The sequence below is a fragment of the Miscanthus floridulus genome, chromosome 7, assembly GCF_019320115.1.
Source record: "Miscanthus floridulus cultivar M001 chromosome 7, ASM1932011v1, whole genome shotgun sequence".
NCBI classification, from domain to species: Eukaryota; Viridiplantae; Streptophyta; class Magnoliopsida; order Poales; family Poaceae; genus Miscanthus; species Miscanthus floridulus.
Window position 1 is genome coordinate 20908617 of NC_089586.1, and position 25056 is coordinate 20933672.

Below are 25056 nucleotides of genomic sequence, written 5' to 3' on the forward strand. Positions count from 1 at the left end.
CCCGGCGTTCCTCGGGAGTTGATCGAGCACTCCTTAAATGTCTCACCGACCACCAAACCAATCAAGCAAAAGCTACGATGATTCACGCAAGACAAAAGGAGGCCATTAGGGCAGAAATAACATGGCTCTTAGCAACCGGTTTTATTAAAGAGGTGTATCACCCGGAGTGGCTCGCCAATCTGGTCCTTGTACAAAAAATAATAATGAAAGGAGAATGTGCATTGATTACACCGATCTCAACAAGCACTACCCTAAAGACCCATTCGGCTCACCTCGCATTGACGAGGTCGTAGATTCAATAGCTGGTTGTGAGCTCTTGTGCTTTCTTGATTCCTATTCTGGTTATCACCAGATCTCCTTAAAGGAGGAAGACCAAATTAAGACTTCGTTCATCACACCCTTCGGTGCCTATTGCTACACCACTATGTCCTTTGGGCTTAAGAATGCCGGTGCCACCTACCAGAGGGCTATCCAACGATGCCTCCAAGAGCAAATTAGGAAGAACATCAAGGCCTACATCGATGATGTGGTGGTTAAGTCTAAGACTGTCGATAACCTCATTGCCGACCTCGAAGAAACCTTCCTGAACCTAAAGAAATTCCAATGGAAGCTGAATCCCACTAAGTGCATATTCGGTGTTCCATCTAGTATACTCCTAGGCAACATCGTCAACCGCCATGGCATTGAAGCAAACCCAGAAAAGATAGAAGCGGTCGCCAAGATGAAACCGTCGACCTACGTAAAGGATGTCCAAAAGCTAACAAGATGCATGGCGGCTTTAAGCCGTTTCATATCCCGATTGGGGGAAAAGGGTTTACCTTTCTTCAAGCTGCTCAAAGCTTTAGGGAAGTTCACCTGGATGCCTGAAGCCGACAAGGCCTTTGACGAGCTCAAACAATTCCTCATGACGCCTCTAGTTATGATAGCACCACAGCCTAGTGAAACCCTATTGGTCTACATCGCTGCAACCAACCATGTCGTTAGTACGGCCATTGTCGTCGAACGAGAAGAAGCCGGGCATGCCTATAAGGTTCAGCGCCCTATATACTTCATCAGTGAAGTCCTGAATGAGTCTAAGGCTCGGTATCCTCAGGTGTAGAAACTGTTGTACGCTATCCTTATTACGTCTAGGAAGCTCCACCATTACTTTGAGACATATCAAGTAGCAGTGGTTACCGAGTATCCGCTGGGCGACATTCTATGTAATAAGGAAGCCAATGGCCACATCATTGTGGGGGGGGGGTATAACCCTAGATACCCACGGCAATGGACATAGGCTGCAGCACCAGGGGTGGTCCAACCCATAAGAAGAAGGCGTGTCATGCAAGACACTGATCGACATGCATCACATGGTTTTAGGGAGGAATCTTGAAGATAGAGAAGGATCTGTTTGGATATGATAGATATCATATTTCTTGTAAATACTTACCATATACCCGAATAGATCTAGATCTAACCAACTTGTAACCTTGGCCCCAGACTATATAAGGAGGGTAGGGACCCTCTCGAATTCATCTCATATTCAATACAATCCAACAAAGACACAGGATATAGGGTATTACGTCGATCAGACGGTCCAAACCTGTCTAAATTGTTGTCTCTACGCCTTGTGTTACCATTCGGTTCCTATTATACGTACCTCCACCGATCATCTACTACCATGGGTATACCCCTCGGTAGACTACCGACTAGATTTCATCGACAGTGGCGCGCCAGGTAGGGGGTGTGCGTGCTGATTCCATGGCCAACTAGATGGTCACTTTCCCAAGCTCCATGGCCTTTCCCCAGCTAGGCTAGTTCTTCATAGTTGGATCCATGACTTGGATCATCAGCCCTGACGGCAACATGGAGATCATGGAAGCGGTGTAGGATCACCCTACGTCGATCGTGCTAACACTTGCAACGACATCTTTGATCCTAATGCCCCGCCGCTAGGTTAGGAGATCCATCAGTAATGATGATCTGATCGCATCCATCGATCAGGTCACAGACTACTTAGCAGAATCACAGACCGCTTAGCAGAATGTTAGCTCCTGGTGGGTTTGGTCTTAGATCAATCCAGTGCGAGCGACAAATTTCCTATACTCCAAGATCACCAAGCCGCTACAACCAAGTGACCTGCTTGGCCACTTTGTTCAAGGCGGCCAGATTCCGATCTGGTGATCACGGCAACTCCGGAAGGGCGTACCGTTCAACTTTTACCACTCTCCACCCCGATAGAGAGCATGCCAAAGCCCTATTCTTTTAGGCTGGTGGGTGTGGGTCTGATCTGTTAGGACGTCGTGCACCATCTTTTCACTGACCACACCGAGTACAGCTGCGTCGACGGCCTCTATCAGATTGACTTCCTTGAGGCCGACCAGCCTACACCAATGGTAAACATGGTGCAAATCCTAACAGACCCTCTGGATGACACGCTCCAAACAATCCTAGAGGAAAGCCCTGAGCCATACTCTGAAGGCTCTACCAGCACCTTCCCACCTTTCCCTCTAGGCTTTGGGAGAGAGCTTTTCATGGTTAGCCACGATTGCATCGCTATCGATGGAGAAACCAGTGTCCAGCGCCATGAGCGTGAAACTGGAACGCTGATTGCCAGCGATGTCACAATGAAGAAGCAGAAAATGACATCCAATCTGCTGGAGGTGTCCCATCGCCTCTCACCCATAATCTTCAGCAAGAGTTCCTCATGGTGGACAACTAGCAAGTGGAGCAGATACCAAGCGCCAATCTAGCTATGGCTACCCATGAGTTGGCTAGACTCCCACCAACACTAGAGGTACTCAAGATTCAAGCACTGCTTAAAGCGGCTCAGGTCCAAGTCAATGACATTTGAAACCCAGATCTGTCTTATCCGACAACGACCGCACACAGTCGTAACCCCCATAGTTTTCGCCATGATGGGGGGAGTCGTTACCATAGCGGCCAGATCATCCAAGGGGGTCTAGGGGCAATGTCGCCATAAATCCTAGGTCACAAGGACTGCGAAATCAGCATGGACGACCAGCTCATAATGCCAACCAAGAGGTTAATCAACCCCTACGCGGTGACACCCATGACCGCATCAACGCTAATTTCGATGTCCGCAATCGCATCGAGAACAGTCATGCCCAGCGACATCAGGCAGAACTCCAATGCCGACAGGAGTACGATGACCAACACAGCGACCCTGTCGGCCTCCAACCACTCCCTGCTATCGAGATGATGGGACCCTGCCCCTTCATAGCAAGGCTGCAAGCTATATAGTGGCCCACAGGCTTCAAGATCATCGAGGTCGATCCCTATGATGGCAAGGCTAATCCCGAGCAGTGGATGCAGCTCTATGAAAGCACCATACATGCTGCTAGGGGAAACAACGATGTAATGGCAAATTATTTGCCTGTCATGCTCTCCCAGATAGCCAACAATTGGCTTATGGGCCTAAGGGAGGATTCCATCGAATCTTGGGACGATCTCAAGAAATTCTTCGTCGAAAATTACATGGCAACGTGCCAGCAGCCTAGCATGAAATATGATCTGGAGAAACTCCATCAGACCTCTAGGGAACCTCTATGAAGCTACATCAGGCACTTCTCTGAAACAAGGAACACCATCCCCAACATCGGGGACAATGAGGCCATCTCCGCTTTCACTAGAGGACTCCATCACTATCAGGAGCTGCACTCCAAACTTTACTGCAATAGGCCCCAGACCATTGGTGAACTCCTCAAGGTTGCAAACTTATACGCAGATTCCGAAGAAGCTGATCGGCAGTTTAAGGACGACGTTGCTCATGCTTCCTGCTCGCATTGCCACTCACATCGTGATGATGATCGCCGTGAAGAACAGCGTTATGAAGATCATGACAAGCGTTACAACGATTGCGAACGTTGACATAATGATCGGCCAGAGGGATCGAGGACTACACAGCCATGTCGCTGCCGATAGGAAAACTTCATCAACAACATAGAGCAGCACGCGCTAAGCATAATTTTAATGCTGCCTATGAAAAGCTCCTTGACGATCCATGCCCAATTCACAAGAACAACAAGCACACCATGTGGCAATGTTATGGCATGGCCAAAGCTTTCCACAATGAATAGTAGAAACGGCAGACGCGTAAGGACGATGAGTCTGATGACGACAAGGAGGAGGAGCATCCTAAGGATACACAACTTGCTTTCCAAGATGCCAACAAGACGGTCGCCATAATCTTTGGAGGATGTGCCACCTCTAAGAGCAATCATCAGTAGAAGGTCACCGCTCGACAGGTCATATCGATCACCAAGTACAACACGGACACTGATCCCAAATATCTAGACTGGTCGGAGCATCCTATCACATTCAGTAGGGCCGACCAGTGGGCAGATATCCTATACCCTAGGCATTTCCCACTCGTGCTGGATCCAACCATCCACAATGTGCAGTTCAAGAAGGTCCTCATCGACGGTCGGAGTGCCCTCAATATCCTCTTCGCTAGAGCCCTAACCGAGTTAGGCCTCACAAAGGACGATCTCATTCATGTTGATTCTCCATTTTGGGGTATTGTACCTAGCAGAGCATCCCAACCTTTGTGGTAGATCACCTTGCCAGTATAGTTTGGCACCGCCGACCACTTTCGTACTGAGTATGTGAATTTCTTTGTGGCAGACTTCAACACCACCTACCACACCATCCTTGGCCAACCAGCTCTCACCAAGTTCATGGTCGTGCCCCATTATGTCTATCTGGTGTTGAAGATTCCAACGGAGTAGGGTGTCCTCACCCTACACATCAACATCTCCACCACCTATGAATGAGAAAGAGAAGGACTCACCATTGCTGAAGTGATGGACCTCTTGGCCAGAATGGAGGCTTGTATCGCCGATTATAAGAAGGTCCATACATATAAAAGCTATGACCCGACCAATGTCATATAGGCTCTGCGATCAAGACGACATTGACACCCCTAATTCATGGCACATTGAACATCCTAGGTGTTTCTATCCTTGAGACATTCTACTAAAGATATGTACCCTTTTTATGTATTTCAATAATAATTATATCTGTGATGTTTTCTCCATTTGTTTTCCATAATTTTTCTCAAAGTTACTTATTTCTCTCATACTAAACATTTTTAAGATGACATATACTATCACCCTTTGATTCGCCGACCAGCCACGTTCTCCTTGGTTCTGGGTGACTGCTCCGCTCGGCAGCAACATCTTCATTCATTCACTTCGGGTGCTCGAGGACTTCGTCTTGGGGACCAGCCTGGTCTATAGGCGCCTCTCGTGTTTCTTCTACCTATCCCGCCTCAGCACCCTGAGCAACGTCTGTCGTGGCACTTGGCTCGACCGCCTGTCGAGCAGCGTTGATGTTGATTGAGTGAAGCTCCTTGGTCTATGTTTCCCTGTAACATGATGTCTTATCTTCAATACTTCCACACTAGTTTCTTAGACTAAGTCTAGAGCAGAAACACTTAATCATTGGACTACCTGCGTGCAGCTCTGAATGGCCAGGGCTTTTTGGAGCTCTCCTGCCCTCTAGTTGCCTGTACAAATCTTGAGAACACCGAAGGCATCTGGTGCTTCTGTCCTCGCCGCGGTGGCCCTCTCGTATGAAGCCTCTCATCTAGGCTTGAGGACTTTGCCCCAAGCAGATCTCTAGCCAGCGGCGCCTTGGGCTAGCTAGTCGGAGGCTCTAGCAGTTGATGCCGGAGCAGCCATCCATGTAGCTTGCCGCTGCAGCATTTCGCATGCATCTTCATCATCGTCTGACTAGTCCATGATGACTTGTCGGCTGGTCGGAGGCTCTCTCATCAAGATTCCACCTTTGGGTGCTAGCGGATTGTTTGGTTTCTTCTTCTTCTTCGTCAGCTCTTCTAGGGCTGGCTCTTTCCCGCACGGAGGCTACCGACGCTTGGGAGGTTTCTCCACCATGTCCTCGAATGAGGATGATGAACTGCTCTTGAAAGGACCTAGGATGCCACCTAGAGGGGAGGTGAATAGGCATTTCTGAAAATTAACACCTTTAAATGCGGAAACAATTAGAAAAGGGAGTTTCCAAAATGGAAACTCCAAATTAAGAATAATACCACCACTCACAAGTTAGCCACAGAATAAACAAGGTATAAAGAATATATCTAGAAGCTACAACCCTGCAACACAAAGTTAGAATAGAGAATAAATATTTTCAGTACTGAGCTCTAATACCAGACGTGTCCGGTATGAATACCGGACGTGTCCAGTATGAATGATTTCTACAGATCAGCCCTAAACTTGCTCCTTTCGATTTCTATCTTCAAATCAAACTACAGGCACCTACTAGAGCTGACAATATACACAGAGAGCCTACACAAGAGCTAGAGCAATACAAATATCAAATGAAATGCGAATTGAGACACAATATTTGTTTTACCGAAGTTCAGACTCGTTTGAATCCTACTCTCCATTGAGGGGGCTACGGGCGACCCAGCGAAGGTTAGCCCTAGAGGGTACCATGAAGATAACTCTAGCTAGAGTCTTTTTGAACTCCTTTTCCACCTTCCACTAGTTGATTCTGAGGTGGCAGAATCGACCGTTACAAACTTTCTGAGGCACACCATAATCTCTCGGGTGCTCTCCGGCGACGCCTAACCGTCTAGGACCGAAGAGTCCAAGAGTAACAAATGCAAATCACGAGATTGACAATATGAACAAGTGCTCAAGTGGTTGGATTGCTCTCTTTTTGAATTTCACTCAACCCACAATTTGATTTGGCAAATTTGATCAATCACTCACTAAGAGAGCATTGGGAGAGTTGGCAAGGCTCAAAAACGTGTGTGTGTATCAGCAGAATCAGCAACCTCCAAAGGTGGAGGCTTGGGGGTATTTATAGCCCCTTTAGAAAAAACTAGCCGTTCTATAGCCGTTGCCATACCGAACACGTCCGGTATGACTTACACTGCCCCAACATTAACTAAGTTACAGTGACAATGTGAGGCATCAGAACTCTCGATGAATACCGAAACTCCCGACCGTCAGGACTCTTGACTCACGTCGGAACTCCTGACCCTCAGCATATTTGAAAACCATGTAATTGAGTTAAAGTATGTGAGGTGTCGGAACTCCCGACTCATGCCGGAACTTCCAACCGTCGGAACTCCCGACTCACATCGGAACTCCCGACCCTCAAGGCTTTTGAAATCTAGTCGTTGGCTTCTGGCTGTCTATACCGGACACGTCCGGTATGACCAGGATAGTGAACCCTCTAAGTCAGTTAAGCACGAAATGTTGGAACTCCCAACCTATGCTAGAACTCCCGACAGTCGAAACTTTCGACTCATGTTGGAACTCCCGATGACCAACCCGAGAACAATAAGAATTTTATCATGGTTTGGCACATATCAGGCACATCCGGTATCAATACTGGGCACGTCTAGTATTGCCAGACCAGCAAAACACAAGTTAGCTCTTTTGTCTCTCAAACACTCAAAACTCACATGGGTTGGCTTGAGCACTTATGAAACATTATCAATCAACATGATGCATCCCTCTTAATAGTACGACATTCCTATTAACTCAAATTTAAAAGTATAACGGATTTAAACCTTTTGAGTTGATCTCTTTCAATCGAAGCCGTGTATTCCAATCTTCATCAAGTGAGGGTGCTAACATGTCAAATTTGATCTTTTCACTTGAGCATAGCCATCTTGAGCACGTGACTTGATTCCATTCATCAAATTTGAATAATCCCAAATGTATCAAGTCACTTCCATCAAGCACTCCAATAGTGATTTGATCCTCCACATAAACATGGTCATCATAACATGATTAGTACCTCAACTAAATGCAAGTACTTCCTTCTTCACCCTAGCTAGGTTCTTCGACCGCCAAGCCGTCGCTTGCCCTTCACCCTTGCTTAGTACCTCGAAGCCTTTCCTTGCTATCTTCACCATCTCAAGCCATGAAGTCACATCTTGTGTTGAATCATCCATTCATGTATTGTTATCTTTTTCATTTCAATTTAGCAAGCTTCAAAATATGAGATCATTCCATATGCAATCCCTCATGTCTCATTAATTAATACTTACGAGCTTGCTTTCACATAGTACATAGAAATCTCACAATAAATAAGCCTTTGCATGAATTCCATTTACATTATTGTCTTGTGCTTGAACTAGATTATTTATACAACACCACATCATTTTGGCTTTCATTAAGTACCTGTGAGATAACCTATTACCTATCCACACTTAGCAAACGGGTTAGACCTTTAATCATGTTGTCATTCAATCATCCAAAACCCACTAAAGGGCTAGATGCACTTTCAATCTCCCTCTTTTTGGTGATTGATGACAACTTGATTAAAGCTTACAAAAGAATATAAATATTTAAACTTTTGGGTTCAATGATTTATGAGAGGCTCCCCCTTAATATGTGCTTGTGATCAGAATTCATGAAATGACCTTAAATGTCAATTGCACATACTAAAACATATAGGAGACTCCCCCTAAATCATTGCATCCATGGGGTGCATATGTGTGTGACAAAGTAAAACCGTGATGCATATGTCAAGATATATCACATGAGAACAAATATAAAGGCATCACATCAAATATTTTCATTCTAGCATGCATAGTCCTTATGAAAATAAATGTAACACATATATGTCACACATAGCACTCATTACACATTTTCTCATGTCCACAAGCCACTAATATATAAATAAAGATCATATCTCAAGAGATACATAGATAAAGCATAAGTAAGTCTCATCTCAAACTCAAGATACATTAATGAAGCTCAGAAACTTAAAAAAACTACAACATGCAGTATATATCTTTAGGTATAAAGAGAAGCAAATGAAACAAATATTCTAAAGATTTAATCAGTCTCTCTCCCCCTTTGTCATCTATCACCACAAAGGTCCAACAATGACAAACTAAGGACAAAAAAGGGGTTGCAAGCTGTCTCTAAAAGCTGTGATCACTCATCATCATCTTCATCTCTACCAGCATCCTCATCATCTGAGCATGTAGCATCGGCTGGACAAGAACCACCCGCACCAGATGGGTCATAGAAACTACCCATGAGGTCACTCCACCAGTCTGAAGCATACTTGTCTGCAGCACTGAGATGTGGCTGAGAGTGAGTAGGCACTCGAGCCTGTAGTGGTAAAGTGTCAAGGTGCACTAGAGCCTGCTGTTGCTGCTGCTATCGCTGAAGGAACTCAGCAAACTCTACATCGTACCTATCCTGCTACTGCTCCTCAGTCTTAGGCTCACTAGCTGCCTCATTTGATAGTGGAGACCTAGGAGGATCAAGATCAAGTCTAGAAGTAATCTGCTTCAAAGTCCGAGTATCCTTCCTCCTAGCCTCCCTCTTCTTCTACTGATAGGTCCGTATGTCCTTGCACATCCCAAAGGTAGCACCAAACATCTTATGAATAGGAGACCAAGGACTGCGGTGACATGAAGAAGAATGTGAAGGAGCATGTGGTAGAGGAGAAGCTTGTCCAGCTGCTGCACCACCTATAGGTGAATCTACCTCTGGCGCTGTTGCTCCTCCTCCTGATCCTACTGGAGGCACCCCAATCTCTATCAAGTCATCTACAATCTTTAAGACTTTATGTTTCTTGTCATACTCAAATGTGTGTCATGTGACCTTATCAATCATAAACATGATGTAAGGTGCAAATCCATAGCCCTTGAGGAGCCTCTCTCCCACACTCCTGATCTCTGACCAAATAAAGTCAAACACACTAAATGGCTAAGCATCAGGTGCCATCCTGTGGAGTAGGTTCCTAGAATAATCTACAATGTTGCCCTTGTCTCCACCCTTGTAGTTGATAGTCTTTCTAAACATCCTGTCCAGGTATATGTAAGTAGGGTGAAGACCTAGAACTTTCCCCACTATTCCTCTCTCACCTCCTAGTGGATACATGTAGGCGAACTGCTCAGGAGGTAACACCTGCTCGGTGTGGATCCTATCTCTCTGGAGGTCTTCCTCTAAGAAGCCAAGAAAAGCTGCAAAGGCATCATAGTCAACGTTGTACCACTGTCCTTCAAGCATCCAATGCATATGCCTTGGCTCCTCTTCCACAAATAGAGTGGCATAAAACTGTGTAATGACTTTAGAGTTCCAATCATGCACAAACTCCATGAGCGTGTATACACCTATGCACTAACAAGTGGCAATAGCATAGTCAATGGAGGACTTCCATAGCTCTTTGACATGTTTCCATTCTATCCACTAAGACTTGGCTACCACAGGATTCCTAGCAAGTATCACACTAGTATAATAATTCAGATGGAACATAGTGTGAAAGCGATGATCATACTAAATCCTAGGCAAACCTCTAGGATCAATCCTCCTCTGATCTCTTGCTCTCATAGTCATACCCTTTCCTTTGTAGTTGACTTTGACAACATAGTTGGGTAAAACAGGAGCATGTACTTCAAGAAGGCCATAGTCCATGCCCTAACCTAGGTGGTGCACTAGAGGTGCCTGCTGCTCCTCCTCTATCTCCTTAAAGCTATCACCATCATCTGACTCTCTGCCTAAGTCTCTATCAGTGCTCTTCCTTTTCCTATGCTCAAGTCTATAATCCTTAGTTTCATCACTAGAAGAGGGGCTGCTATCACCATCATCACCTTCTCTGTACTGTGGAGTGCCCCTAGTGGCTCTAGAGGGTCTCCTGCTACTGCCCTGCTCCTGTTGACTGAATCTAGGATGCATGTCTTGCCTTGCCTTCTTGTGTTTCTCCAAAGCTAGATCATGCCTATGCTTGGACCTAGGCTCCTATCTTTTGCTCATGACTGCTGTCCAGTATCCAAAGATATGCAAGGAATTTTAGATACATGCCCAAACGATGGCTTATTTTAGTTGAAATATAGAAATAAGAATAATTATCCTATGCTTTGCAATCACCTCAACCAAACTAGGTCACAAGGTTCACAAAACACAATAGATGTAACACCCCAGGTGTTTGGCTTCCACATTTGCACTCGCACTTCATAAACATGGACATCATTCATCCATTCATGAGCTTAGATTGTATGAAACATGCTTTTGAAACATTGCAACATATTGTTATATTCTATGTGTGTTTGTTTTAGGAAATGAATAGTGTGCAACATGTGCAACTCACTTTAGTGAAACATGGTTAGCTAGTACTATGCCACAAACTCATGAAACATATGAAACATGGCTTTGAAACAAACGTAACAAGTCACTTGTTTTTCCTAGTTTCAATACATGTGATGCTTGATTTTAGTGTGACCAAGGTGTGGTGTGGCTAGTTATCCTCTTAATCAACTTAGTTATACTTAGAATGTCATTAGGAACAATGTTCATGTTGATCATTTTGCCTAATTAAGTTTCCAAGTGATAGTTTGACTTGTGTTGACCCTAGAACTCTTTTGTTTTACTGTTTAAAAAGTATAGCTTATTGTGTTTGCATGTATGAGCAACCTAAAGCAAAGTTGTAGTAAATTATATGAGGAACAAACTTTGTTTAGAGGCCAAGTCATGAAAATGTGCAAAACATGCTCAAAATTGGATCACAACATGAAATGTACCCCAAATTTCAGAGAGAATATTTCTAAGTGTTAATTTGAAAAATAGTTTCGGGTACTCCACTTTGTCATGATTTTTTTCGGCATCAGTTGAGAATTAGGCCTTAGTCTTTTAATAGAAATTGAAGATGGTATGAAGGGCTACAACTTTCATTTACACCATTTTCGCTAATAATCAACGGCTTAGTAGTTTCAACAAGATGAATATACATTGTTAGGCTTTAATGGCTTAATTGAATGGAAGCTACAGTTCCCGACCGTGTTCAGGGCTTGAATGCCACGTGGCGTCGCGCGTCGCTGTCGGCCTGCTCGATCAGGCCACGACGGGCCAGTGAGCGCCACATCAAGCCCCAGCACACACCCGTGAGCCTCCCAGCGCCTAGTGCATTTCACTTCTCCTTTGCCTTAGCGTTGCACCCACGACAGCAGCCACCGCCTCCGCCATTAATGCCGAGCACGCGCCGTCGCCTAGCTCCCTCGCCACTGCAAAAATGCTACCTCCAGCTAACCCACAACTCCACCATAGCCTCCTCTAGCTCGGCCACCTCACCATTGAGCCAGAGAACCAAGGTAGTGGCCACATTTCCATTTCCATCGTCGTCCGAACCTCACCGGAGTTGCGCTCTTTGTGGCCAGCACAACACCGCTTCTCTCTTCCTTCCCTAGCTCTCGTCTAGCCTTCTCCATCATGTGCTAATGCTCGGGTGAAGATGTCACTGTCAACGCCTGTCTAGCTGGGCCAGAACACGGCCGCGCACCGCCGTGCGCCATGGCCGAGCCGCCGAGCTCCATGGCCGGTGTACTTAGGGGCCGATAGAGTTTAGGGTTAGGGTGTCAATCGGTGCGGGAAGTCATGGTGAACACGGAGGTACCCTCCTTATCGCCGGTGACGCCGCCGTCGACGAGCTCCACCGGTTCCGCATCGAGCAAGCCGCCTCCCTTGTTTTTGTTTCACTGACGCGCAGGCCCAGCTGACCGGTGGACGCCGCCTGTTAGTGACTGAATAATTGAAAGCTAGTTCAAATAATTTAGATTTGAGTGCTATTTTGTAAAATTTGTATCTCCAGTTTTGTAGATCGAAATTGGGTGGTTCCAATTTTGTTAGGATTATGGAGAAGTATAGTATTTAGGAAAAATATAACATGAACACTTGTAGTAGAATTTCTGGAAGAATTAAATTGAAACTTGAAATGTGTTTTTAAATGAATGCAAACTTGTTTAATTTATATCTTGAGTTCCTGTGCTTCAAAAATTATGAAATTTTGTAGGTGAGCGCTTCTTGATGAGTAGAAGCTCTGGTAAAAATTTGAGAGACAATGCATGTATAGTTTTTGAGTTATAGATTTTCATTTTATCATTGGATGATCCTTGTGTGAATTTTAGTAATTTATTTATGAATCAAATGACCATAAAATTTATTGGAGGATGTCCTAGTACCTTAAGGATGCTAGGAAAAATATAAAATCTATTGCTTGACACTTTTCAATAGGGTTTCTTAATTATGTCATTTTAAGCCTTTATGCCTTGTCATTTTTGTGTAGGATGTTATAATTGCTCAAATGATGTGAAATTTTTATAGTAGCCTACTTGAAGCATGTAGTACCTACTCTAATTGTTGTAGATTAAATGGTGTAGTTTTCATATATGTTTATCATTCCTCTTAAGTAATTAAATAAATTAAGAAAGACATTAAAAGAAATGAATTGGTGGTGAACACTTTACTTTCTGGTGTTCTTATGATATGTGTGATAAGTGAGTAAAGTTGGTTTTGTCCATTTATATGTTTGCAACATAAGTTAATAATTATTCTCTTGCATTATGTCTTTCTGGACAGTTCTGGAAACTTTGCAAAGTTCACCATGATAATTTGGTTTGCTGAGAAAGTGGTGAATAGAAAAGTTGTAGATAACTTATGTATCTAGCTCATGTCTAAATTTGGTGGCATTTGGCCCAGTAGTTTTGGAGCTACAGTCGTTCAAAGTTGGATCACAGTTTTGTTGGCTCTCTATCTTGTTTGGACCTGATTATGTGGTTCTATAAATTCGAACTATTAAAGGTTGGAATCATGCCTTGAGGTCTAAAAATAAATTGTAGAAAATTTCATAAGATTTCTAAATTGTCTTGTTGCCTATCATTGTGAATTGTAGATCTCCGGTTATGATCAGTTTACTGTACCACTGCATAGTTCCTATTTTGCTGAAATACGAATATTTGTGTGTATGCTTTGTTGCAATGTTCTTGTTGATTGTTTAGGGTTAGCCTAACTTGAGAACATGCTTAGATGCAGGTGCTAGGTCCTTAACTGAAGATGAGTAATTATACATTAGGTTGTATAAACTTGGTAAGTTAAAGTGATTTGAATAGAGCTTAAGTTAGAAAATGCGGACTGCAGTAAGCATGTGCATTCCCCGAGCATTCCTAACTTCGTTCATGTGCATCCATGATATTTATCTTGCGCATACATGCAATTGGTGTGCCCGAGGGAGTGATGCTTCTAGAGTTTGAGGGAGAGAGCCAGGAGGAGGAGCCCGAGGTTTAGGCAATCGACGAAGCAGCCGCCGAGGAGGAGTTGCCCGAGTGCCCTGACCACCACCCATCCTCTTTCCTGAAAGGCAAGCCTCGGAGCATTCTAAGTCTCCCATGTTTTTACAAATATCTTGAGTATCTTTTATTGTTAATGATGCATTAAGTATATGAATTGGTTGGAACCAATTATTGCATTATATATCTATCCTTGTCCAGATATTGCACTTGAATCCTATTTAAGTTCAGGAACAGGTTAAATGCTTAGCCATGCTTAGTGCGGTAGAAGTCAGGTGATTTCCTGTCACCTACGAGCTTTAGGATGAGGTGGATCACGGTTGGCTATATTTGCTATCATGGAAAAGAACCATGTTAATAATGAATAAAGACCGGGCAGAGTCTTATGTAGGGTTGGACATAGTGACTCCGTCTGTATCATTTAAGGACCGATACGCTGTACGTCCTCATGTCATGTTGAACGCAGCCTAACACTTAGCTGGCTGGATAACTTGTTCCGACCGCGAAGCCTAGTAGCTTGACTCAGGCCGGGAACGCGAGTAGTGGCGCGCATTCTGGAGGTAGTAAGGATGTGCGGAGAGCCATTGGCATAAGCCCAAGATGGGTTAGAGTCCCAATCAACCTTGGTAGAGTGGTTCTCTGAGAATGCTGATCTGTTTGAACTCGCAACTCCTGAATTGTGCCAAAGGTGACTTGATTGCAACCCTGACGGGGGAAACAGGGTTTATGTTTGGGAATACCCCTCCAGCTGGATAGGAATCGATTCGAATCATCGTCTCTCCTAGATAGTGAGAACTTGACTAAGCAGCGGCAACGTAGATTCAATTAATTTAACGATATGGTTAAATGGATGATGATGATAATGTTGCCACGATTTATACCTGCTATGGTTATTAATGTTTGGATCTTAATCAAATGATTGCTTAGTACAGGTGCTAATATAGATGACAGGTTAATGGCTAAAAGTCACTGCTAGCTTAGGTTAAGAGTTAATCATTATTACTTATGCTTTTCTGCAAAAAGGAAGTGTCAGCCAGATCCACTAAATTAAGCTATGCATGATCCTTGGTGTCATTTGTTTTGATTTTCGATGGGTAAGTCTAGCTAAGTACATTCTCATACTCAGGGTTTATTTCCTCTTGTTGTAGATGACCTTCTTTATCAGGGCTTCTGTAAGTATTGTCTCCACCCGGTGGGTGATGAAGACTAGATCACGGGCATGATCTCTGTTTATCTTATCCGAATGCTTTTGTGGGATGTGATCGGCAAGCTAGTACTTGTATTTGAACTTGTGTGTGTGAGTTAAACTATTTGCTTCCGCTACTTACAAGACTTGTTTTGTAATAACAATGACTCTGGGGTGTTGTAATTTAATTGCAAACCGTCTGTGAAATGTTGTAACGTGTGATGTGTTATGTTGAATTATTGTGATCTTGGTTATATGCAAGTTGGTTTGAAATCCTTCGTGGTTTCAGTTGACTACCGGGTTTATATGGGCTCAAGTGCAAGAATTTGATCGTTTCGGTGATTGTTTTTGTACTTGTGCTCTTATAAATTGGTCGGTTCTATGACAATAGACAATCAAACTTAGTCCTATGAATCAACCACTGAGAAGATTGAAACAAGGGAGCAAAACCTGCTCTGCTGTCTGGTATGAGCGGACAGCAACCCTAACCAGGGTCCTTCGCTCAATCTTCAACCAATCCAATCCAAACTCTAGGCATTGTTTCTAGACAGATAATGTAGCATCTCTACTAAAGGGTTTTTAAAATCATGCCCTAACCGCTTAGATCGGATGAGGTCCGAGATTAGGGTACCTTGAGAGAGTGAATGAAGATACGATTGGAAATCTAAGTCCCGGAGCCTTCGATCTTGATGCAAATCTCCTCCGATCCAATCCCCCTCTCTTCCTTTTCATGGTGGAAACTTGAAATCGCCAATGAAGGTCAAGGAGAGGCGGCTGGGTTGGCTAGAAGATGAAAAATCTAACTTGGCCAAAGGGGTATCGACATTTTTTATAACCCCACTCATACCAGACACGTCCGGTATACATACCGGACACGTCTGGTATTTGCGGGCTGACTGTTCTTTTTCCAAATTTCATTTACTTAATTCCAATCCCCTTCTCTATCATTTCTTGATCCAAAACATGTATGTCCTTGATCCAAATAAGGTGTAATTACTTTTCTTATCCAAATGTGTGGCAGAACCTCCTAAGAAATCGGGCCCACGTGCACCTATCGTTGTCTCAACAGACCTCTAATGGCGTACACGAGTTCCCAACAACTTAACAGGTCTGTTGGGTGTCCTCGGGAAACCCAAATCATCCACAAACAGGATCCCAATCACAGACATTGCAGATTACAACAGTTTTCAATATACATATTAGAGATTATAAAGCGAAAGATTTAAGTTTTAATATTACAAACCAGTTGTTTCAAACTTACAAAACCATAAGTGTCATACAACCATAGTAGCGGGATAATATTACATTAACATTATTTATCATACAAACTAGTGCCTTGTCCAAAGGCCATTCATCATTCCTCATCATCATCGACTTCAAACACTGTCATGCAGTAGGGACCAAAACAAGCCTACGTATGCGACTCACCTGCAACAAGGGTTAACAAACCCTAAGTACAAAAGTACTCAACAAGACAGACCCAACGTAAAAGGGGATGAAAGACTTTAAAGATGCAGGTGTTGGGGCAAGGTAAGGATGTAGCAAGATTCAAAAGTTCTTTGCCAAAAGCTTACTATTCTTGATCCTATTTTCAAGTTTTACCCCTAAGTCCTTTTAGTTCATTATCTCAAACTAAGTGTTCATATCCCATGTTCCAATCCTTCTCATTCCATTCCCTTTTCTCAAATTTTAGTAATTCACCAGTCCTGCATTGCTTCTATAATGAAATGAGTCTCCATATTCATGGAGCATCGACAATTCAAATTGATTCAAGTCCCAGCTGGGGATTCCTTATCACACGACATATGTAGAACTTAATCTTGCATATATCAACCTTGCTACCGAATCCTCCTATACTAAGCCATCTCTACGCCACCCGAGAGCACAACACACTTCAAATCCGGCCACATTCTAGCCATGAGGGTACACGCTACTCCCGCTATCTCTCCACTCCCAGTGCGTGGGCATTCGTCTTAGTATCGGATTAGCCAAAGTAGGCTTACCGGAGTATGTGACCAGTACTACAAAGTGTCTCGTTCAGGAGATCCACAATGAGTAGCCTTTAAGCGATATAGTCGGCAACATTACCCAACATTCAAGATAAGTCACCTGACTAGTCTCTAGTTCATTCTACCTTTTTTTCTTTCTTTGGCTAGTATGCCATCTTTGATTGTATCGAAACTTTTACTTTGAAAGCCTACCATAAAGCATACTAAGCATTCTACGCCTTTGTAAATGAAATCATCTTCAAGGATGGTAAACAATTAACAAGGTAGGCAATGCATCAAGTAGGTAACATTTGAATAAATCAACTTAATGCAATAGGTAACATAGGTGATAAACTTTTCAAAGTAAACAAGGTAATGGTTTAATGCATAAACCGGGGCTTGCCTTCGTTGATGATCTTGGGTTTCGGATCAGTACCACAATTATCGAATCCTGAGACAACCATGGATTCTTCCACAACTTGCTCAACTAGGATTGGTTCACTCTTAGATTCTACACAAAATAATAACATATACTTACAACATGATGATAATGTAAACATGATGCTTTCATGGTGCATGAAATATAATAACACCTTGAGTACAACTTTCCTTCATGGTACAGTTGCAAGCCAACAAAACCAACTTGCAATTCTACCATCAAGGACCACACAAAAATGTTTACTACGAAACCCTAATGGTCACAAAACATGATCAAAACAAAAATCAAACTCTAACCTAACACTTAGGGTTTGCTTTTATCCATTTTTGAATTAATTTGGAATTAAGCTAAAAATGAACTTATTCCAAATGACCTCAAAATTTTATGTAAGCTTTCTTATGACAAATTAGTATACCAAAACAAATTTCAAAAATTTTGAAGGTATACAGTGGCCTACAAAAATCATGGAAATTACATTTATCAATTAATTGAGCAATTTTCATCACATTCAAAAAGTACTGTAAATCAATATTTCATATTTTTCCTAAATAATTTTCATCACGGGAGGTCACACAAAAATTTTCATAATTTTTGGAGCTCTAAATAAATCTACACAAAAATAACAAAAACAGACACTATTCATCTATTTATGAAAATAGAAAAATTCCATTTGAACTACACAGTCGCTGACATACGGGACCCACTTGTCATCCCTAACCTTTGGCTTTGACCACGACGATGACGGCGCTGACCGACGCTAACTCGCCGACGGTGAGTCTAACGGCGAAGGCAAAGGCATCACGGTGATCACTACAACGAGGCGCAATGATTGGTGGCACAACCGAGACCCTACGCGGCTAGAACCGAGCACTACACCACCATGGCGGACGCGGTGGCATGGCAGTGTTACACCGGTGAAACAAGGTCGGTAGAGATCAAACAAAAGGCTTAGAAAGGATCAGTAGCTTACCCCGAACATGTTGAAGCAAAGAATGAGACCGGAGAAGCTACAGTAACACGGGTCAACGATGACAGCGGTCACGGCGGAGCAGACTTCATCGGCGACGGAGTTCCAGCGACTGCAGTGGGCAAAACGACCAAGCAAGAATGGATTAAGCACCACAGCATCGAGATGAAGCTGTAGAGACAACAAGCAAGGACAACGGCTCACCGGATGACGCTGTCCGCGGTGAAACGGAGCTTTGGGTGAGGTCGCCGGCCGTGAGGAAGAAGGGTCGCTAGCAGTGGTTCTCGGTAGATTCAGACAACCACAGTTGGTGGGATGGGTTCGCAAGGAGTAGACGGAGCTAGAACACTGCTTTGCCGGGACTGGATTGCATTGAGGAGGCGAGGGGAGCTCACCGGAGCTAAGGCGACGACATCGGGAAATAGAGGAGAGAAAAGAAAGCTGATGACGGCGTCGGAGCTTTATAGCGCGGCCAAGAGAGCGAGAGAACGACACGCAGCGAGCATCCCGTGCTAGCGCGAAGCCGAGGGCGGCCACGGGCACTTCTAGTTCTAGAAGGCCGGAGAAAGGACGTCGGCGGTGGGGCGGTGGTCGTGCTACTGTTCAGAAGAATTACAGAATTGCCACTGAGTTCATTTTACAAATTACTCTCAATATTTCTAAAGAAGTTGAAAATATCTAAAAATAAAAGTTGCTCAAAATTCAAAGTTCTACAACTTTGCTTAAATGAACATTTTTAAATTCTGCCTCCATTTTGAAATTTGAATTTAGGGTGCATTTGAGCATTTGAATCATTTCAAAATTACTCCAAATTTTATATGTAAACTTTAAAAACTTTGAATACCAAAGTTGGTCCTTATAAAATAAGCTTCAACTTTGTTTTTTTGTCACACCCCCAAATTCCAAATGGATTTTGAAATAGATAGAAGGGGCAAAAAGGACTTTTATGATTTTGAATTTGAATTCAAATTTGATTTGTTTACCTTTTTACTTAACTATGCTTTTTGACCAGTAACATGGCCCATTAGGATTATTTGAGTCAATTGACACATGGTCTCATATGATCACATAAAATTTGACCCTTGTGGTCATGATCTTTATTTAGAGTTTTGGATCATATTACATCACATAAAATAACAACTTATGAAATAAAGCTTATTTAATGAATGCATTCAAAATTCTCTACTTTATGAATGCTTTGCAATGCATATGATGATATGTCAAGTTTTAGTGTTAGGTCAAAACACCAGAGGTGTTACAACCCTTCCCCCTTAAAGAAATCTCGTCCCAAGATTTAAAACCTAAGGCTAAGTAATGGATATATCTGGGCATGTCAAGAATCCTTCCCCCTTAATGGATAAACCTAAGCTGAAACAAGACTCTGAAGAACAAGTGGAAATAGGAACTGACATGATATCTCTGGCCATAATAGCCAGGATGGGATAGGTTAGTTTGTGGTCCTTCCACCATAGAAGAATGTCAAAACCATCCTCATAAGCAGTTATGCAGTCGCTGTCCAAATAGCTTGAAAGTTCAGAAGCAGTAGAGTGAGAAGAAGAACAAGTAGTGCCACTGGAAGGAACAGGCAGACCTGATCCTCCAAAAATTACCCCCAAGCCTGTTTTCTCTTACCAGTTGGTGGGGTAGGACCAGCAACCCTTTGTGACCTAGTTGCACCAAACTTTCTCAAATATTTCTTAAACATTTTATGCAACTTAGTTTTCAAATCAGCATAGTAAGTAGTGTAATTAGTACCAGTATATTCAGTAAGTAAATGGAGGACCCTTTGCATACCTCTGAGCTTAGCTCTAGGGTCAAGAATGAATGCAAATGAGTATAAGAGAGGAATGTCCTTCCAATACTTAAGAAATTTATGCTGCATAGGATACACAAAGGGTCTAAGATTAGCATCCCTTTCACATGCATGCAAATGGGTTGCAATCTCCAGAACATGGTGTATCACAAGAGGACTGGTAGGATAATAAACACCAGACAGTGTAACAGTAGAGTCATAAAATACTTCCAGGAACTCCAATATTTTCCTAGCCACGTGCCAATGGGCTAGAGACAACAGTGTAGAACCATAATTTGAATTTATGAACACAGAAAATACTTCACTGTAAGGAACCAAGTGTTTTAGCATGAGATAAGTAGCATTCCATCTAACATCCATGTCTAAGCCAAATTTTTTAGGTCTCATACCTTTAGCTTCACAGTAGTTTCTAAACATAGCAATTCTTTGATTAGAGGAGTTCAAGAAATTAATTGCAGTTCTAAAATCCTCTATATAAGGTTTGATTATTTTTAGTCCAGATTTGACTATCAGATTAATAATGTGATAAGCACAGTGTTGATGCACAAGACTGTAACCAGGTATAGGATCATCAGGTGCAAGATCACAACCAAGATAACCAGCAAACATGGGTGTCAAAGTTTCTATAGTCTTAGCATTAGAAGATGCATTATCTAAAGTGATAGAAAAGATTTTATCAACCAAGCCATACTCCTCAACAACAGATGCAATGGAAGCAGAAATGTTTTCACCAGAATGCTTAACTTGAATCAACCTAAGACCAACAATCTTCTTTTGCAATTCCCAATTAGCATTCACATAGTGAGCAACAACAGATATATAATCCTCTTTAGCATTACCAGACCATATGTCAGAAGTCAAAGCAACAGATGCAGAAGCATGCACACAGTTCCTAATCATAGCACGACGTTCAGCAAATAACTTATCCAGATCTCTAGTGGTGGTTCTTCTAGATGATTTAACAAATCTTGGGTTATGAGAATTTTTAATATATTCCTCAAATGCATCAGTGTCACCAAAACCAAGAGGAAGATCAAGCCTAGCAATCAATCTACACAGTTCAGTTCTAGCAACAGTAGGATCATAGTTCCAATTATGCAAAGACCCATCAGCATTAAAAGCTAGTCGAGACTGAACCCTAGAAGCATTATCAAGTTTCTGTTTGCAAGATTTTTGGTGCCTAAGAATGTGACCAGTACTAGTAGCAGATCTAGCACTCAACATAGTTCTACACATCTTACATATAGCTCTAACACGCACATCGACACCATTAATCTTCTCATAAACCTCCTCAAAGTCACCCCAGCACTTAGACTTGCGCTTACCAAATCCAGAAACAACACCAGAGGAAGGAGTACGAGTACCATTACCATCAGCATTACTATTAACACCAGTGCTGTTGGAGTGGGTGTTGGAGTCCACCGTCCCTGTCCCCGTTGCCCCTACATCGACGGCATCGACGTCGATCGCCGGCTGTGTCCCACGGGTGGCATCATCAAACACCGCAAAGGGGTTATGGCCGTCGTCATCGTGCTCTGGGGATAGCCTAGCCGTGACCAAGTCATCGTCGCCAGTCATAGGGAACATGGCATCGTCCCCTGTGGGTCACACGCCATGGGGCCCTTGGCCACGGACGGCTGAACTCCAGCACCGTTCCTCAATGGTGCGCGGCTACGGCTTGGCCGCGGTGCCATTGCCCATCGTCCATCTATGCCAAGGCTAGTTGACGACAAGGCATCGGTAGTAGACCTGCAAAGAAAAAGAACACGAAAAGAAGAAAAGAATGAGAAAATGATCCAAAAAACAGAATCAAAATACTGAGAAACATATAGATCTAGGGGCTAGGGTTAGGGTTACGAATGGGGATAGACTTGCCTACGCAACCGAAGCCCGGCGTCGGAGAAGACGAGGGCCACACAAGGGTAAGATGAGATTAAGAAGGACGGCAAGCGACGGCGGAAGAGAGACGGGGAGGCGGACTCACATGTTCATCGACAAATAGAGGAGAAGGAGTAAAAAGGAAGATGGAGAGGGACTGAGGGAGCAGGGAACTCAGGGAGAGGTGATGGAGTGGCAGCGATATCACTGGATCTAAGGACGATGGTCGCACCGACGGCGAAGATGGATCGACGAGAGGAGGCAAGTGGCGACGAGCGAGAGCGACGAGCGACCGAGCGGGTGTCGAGTGCGGCAGCGGTTGGGAGGGGAATGGGGTTAGGGTTAGGGTGGGGGTGGGGGCCAGGGGGGTCGCGGTTTATATATGGGGAGGAGGGGGGAGTTCTTGGGCCGGTGGCCGCCGACCTGCTTGCCGTTGGGCCGCTATGGGCCTGCCGTTATTTTGCGGGCCGTGCCGTGCCGGCCTATGGGCCTAGGGTGTGGCCCAAGCACGGCTTGCACCCCCGTGCCGTGCTAGCCCAGGCCCATTGACCTTTGGGCCAGGCCAGGCTAGGGCCGGGCCTAAATAGCGGGCTCCGTGCCGGGCTCACGGGCTTGGGCTTTGTGCCCAGATATAGTAATGGAAAAGGAAATGTGTCAAACTAACACATTATAACTTTATTCAAAAAGCTAGTGAGGGGGTTTTTCCATTCTTTTAATAAAAGAGACAAGTTACAACATAGACAAGGTATTGCAACTAGATAGAAGCGAAGAAGTCAGGAAAGTTTTCTTCTAAGTAATCCTCGGACTCCCAAGTAGCTTCATCTTTAGTGTGTTGATTCCATTGTACTTTGTAGAACTTGATTGTACGTCTTCGAGTGACTCGATCTTTCTGATCTAAGACTCTAATGGGGTACTCGGCATAAGTCAAATCAGGTTCTAGTTCTACATCACCAAAGTCGATCACCTAGTCAGGTACTTGAAGACACTTCTTTAACTGGGATACATGGAAGATATCATGCACAGCTAACATGTGATCTGATAGCTTGACGCAATAGGCGACCGGTCCACATCATTGTTGGACTTGAAAAGGACCGACATAACGGGGCGTCAACTTTCCTCAATAGTTATCCCATGCTTCACAACAAATGTACAATTGATGAATGTATGGGATGCACCAGAATCAAATAAGGTAATTGCAGGATGCTTAGCAATGGGAAACATACCCATCATTACTGGTTCTCCTTCTGGAATAGATTCCACCTGAGTATAGAAGACCCTTCCAGTTTTCTTCTCAGCCTGACCCTTCTAACTGTTCTGAGCATTGCCCTTGTACTGATTCTGAGCTTGACTAACAGGGGCTTTAGGTGCATCAGGATTATTCTTCCTAGGATACGGACATTCTTGAGAAAAGTGTCCGGGTTTACCACAATTATAACATGGATAATTGTGATTCTGGGGAGTAGCAGTGTGGTTTGCATTATTTGTATTATTTTGCTGCTGCGGTGCTTGATGAGGATAAGGCGTATTAATTGCAGGGCGAATAAAGATTTGCTGCCTGCTTTGGCTTTGTTGTGGGCGGAATGGCATACGGCCATGATTCTGAGGATGGTAGACTATCTTTTGACGCTTTCCACTCGACGATCCAGAAGCAGATACTCTCTTTTTCTTCGCCTCCTTGTGTCGGCGGTAATTCTCCTCTGAAGCGATAGCAATGTTGACTGTCTCATGATAAGTTGTGTTGCCACAAGTTGCCATCATGGTCTGAAGTTTGGTGTTCAGGCCTCTTAGGAAATGATTCTTCTTCTTCCTGTCAGTATTCACATACTCTATAGCATACTGTGACAGGTGATTGAAGCGCCCAACATAGTGCATCACCGGGTGCTCCCCTTGCTTAAGAGCCAAAAACTCTTCTAACTTTATGGTCATCACACCATCTGGAATATAGTGTGCCCTGAAGGCATCCTTAAACTCCATCCAGGTGATTTGGTGACCAGCGGGCTATACAGCTACCAAATTTGCCCACCAGGCACCAGCAGCTCCTCGGAGTTGCTGTGCCGCAAACCTTGGTTTTTGAATCTCGATACAGTGAATCAGCTCAAACTTTTGCTCTATTGTCTGGAGCCAATCGTCAGTTTCTAAAGGCTCTTCTGCCTTAGAGAACACAGGCGGACGTGTGTCAGTAAAATCAATATAGGTTGACTCATCATTTCCATTATTACGGCGGCCACGATTAGAGTGTGGTGCCTGTTGGTTCTGAGCCAATTCCCTTAACAACCTAGCATTCTCTGCCATTGCATTGACGAGTGCGGCTATGGCATCTGCCATAGTCGGAGGCATTGGTGGAGGATTTGGGATATCATCATTGTCATGCGAGGTACTTGCGCCAGCTCGGGTGATAGGACGAGGCATCTGTTAGAGAGACACGTTTATTTACATTATGATTTATTGAAAGCGGTTAAAAGGTTTCACGCTACAAAGGGTTACTTATTTATATTACATGTCTTGTATCCCACAAGACAACCCTGGTTTACTAGAAAAGCAGTAAAGGAACTATTACTACTCCAAGCTCTCAGTCATCGGCGTCCGTGTCCATACCGGACGAAACCTCATCTTCATCTGAGAAGTACACTAATTTCTCAGGATCCTCCTCTTCTTCATCATGGACTTCTCTTGGATCTACAATCATTTCTTCATCTGTAACTTCACCATCCCCATAAGGAGGATGAAGT